Source organism: Apis dorsata, unplaced genomic scaffold (genome assembly GCF_000469605.1).
Source record: "Apis dorsata unplaced genomic scaffold, Apis dorsata 1.3 scaffold_82, whole genome shotgun sequence".
NCBI classification, from domain to species: Eukaryota; Metazoa; Arthropoda; class Insecta; order Hymenoptera; family Apidae; genus Apis; species Apis dorsata.
Genome location: NW_006263380.1, coordinates 260,632 through 262,890, shown reverse-complemented (window position 1 = coordinate 262,890; position 2,259 = coordinate 260,632).

The following is a 2,259-nucleotide window of genomic DNA, read 5'->3' as shown; positions in this document are numbered from 1 at the left end:
TAAAGTTATATTTTAAAATGGATCGAAACAAAGATAGAAAAAAAAAAAAAGAGAGAAAAACGATAAAAGTAAACTATGAAAAGACAGTGTAAGGAAGGAAAACTCTTTGGATCATTTTAAAAAACTACTCACGTAATCTTTTAATATATTCTAGCTGTATACAAATGTAAGCAACTAGGTGGGAAAAGAAGATACAAATTTTTTTTTTTCCCTTCACACTCAGTTATTTCACCCTCTCGAAACCGATAAAATAATATTATATGTATACTTATATATATATGTATATACATATATATATAACTATATATATATATATGTATAAGAGTTCGTCCATTTTTAATCTCGTCATCTCCTCGATTTATAATATTTAACAGCGAATATATATAACGTTTCTTTCAGCATCTCTTTTTCGACATTTTTCCCTTCAACTTTGTTTCTTTTCTTTTCGATATTTTTTCGATATCGTTTCGCCTTCGCGAAGAACTCTTTCTTGGGGCGGCTTCCTTCACCCCTGGTGCAGCGAGAATGAGGTAAAATCGTAGGATAATACGTGGCAGGTGGGTAGTGAGGCACACAAGTACGTGTCAGCATAGTGAAAATATATAACAAACGTATTTTTACGTAATGTACGAAAACTTATATAGACACACAATGCGAATTCCTCGCCAATGGGACCATTGCCACCCCCACCATTTCCTGTTCCCACCACCGTATCACCCTTACGGAGAATTATCCCAATTTTCTTTCTTAATCGAATTTAGAATATTTATTCGATTTTACTCTATTTTTCTTCATCATAAAAATTAATATGTTATTTATTTGTTAACTTCTATTCGAATTATTGATATGGTTTGAAAATTATTCATCACGATAAAGGAAATTGAATAATAATTGATGATAAATTTCTATTAATCCTCCGTAGTATCTTTTTATATTTACACGAAATATTTTCAACGTTATAAACTCTGAAAAATTCTGAAGAAAAATAAAAAATTATTTATCGAAATTATTAAACATAAATTGTTTAAAATATAATAGATATCACGAAAGATTTTTATAAAATTAAACTAAATAAAACGAAAATTTGGTTCGATGATTATGAAAAAAATAAAATAGACGATACAATTTGTTGAATGCGAACATTTTTATTGAGCTACGCTGTAAAAAATTCGAGGCGATATCTTCTTTCAAGCGAATGCTCTCATTCTTCGTAATTCTCCTGTCTTTTTTGTTTATTTTTTTTTTTTTTTTCATTTTTTCAAATATTTTCTCTTCGTTTTGTTCCATTCCATTAAATTTGTTTCTCGACGGTGGGGGGATGGGGGGATAAGAATAAAGACACTCGTGTAATTTTATTTTAATCTCGGAGGGTGCTCGGTGAAGAGCAGGAATTGATTTAGGGGGTGGTACAAAAATCTTATCTTCTCTCTCACACGTTCTTTCTCACTACATCATCTCTCATACTTCATTCTTTCTTTCTCTCTTTCACTCTTTTTCTTTCTCNTATATATATATATATACAGAACAATCTTAAATTGCATAATCTGGGAAAAAACGCGAGTAAATTCATCTACCGCGGATAGGATTTCATCTCTCACTCTCACTCTCTCTCTCTCTTTCTTTCTCTCTATCTAAATCCATCCTTCTGCTTAATTTTATTTCCGCGTTTAATTCTCTTATCCTCTTTACAAACGAAATATAACGCATACTCGCGACGAGTGTTCCTCGAATTGTCTTCTCTCGAGTTTCTCATCCATCGTTTATTTTCTCTTCTCCTCCTATTTTTTTTTTTTTTAATATCCGTTGCGAGTAAATTACTCGATACACGTGGTCAAATGTCCCATTTGAAATAACACTTATCGCTAAATTATTGCAAAACTGGCGCGGATAAGTTAATTAAATTATTGCCGATCTCTCAGCTCGTATTCATCGTACGATTATTACTTTTCTTTTTCTTCATCTTCTTCTTTTTAACCCTGTCATTCCCCGTCGTCTGAATTATTTAACAGCCATTTAGACATTTACTATGCAATTTTTTTTTTCTGCCCGGCAATTTACACGGCAAACAAGCGAATTAGAAACTGTGTAATAGTTTATCGAGTGGAATAAAATTTATCTATTTAATATATTCTATTAATGATTAACTTTTCGGGATAAACATTTTACTTCGTATAATTCTAAATTACGTAAAGACTTAGCAAAGGGAACGAGAGGGTTAACCGAATTGAATTATCACCAATCATCGAAATTGGATTAAAT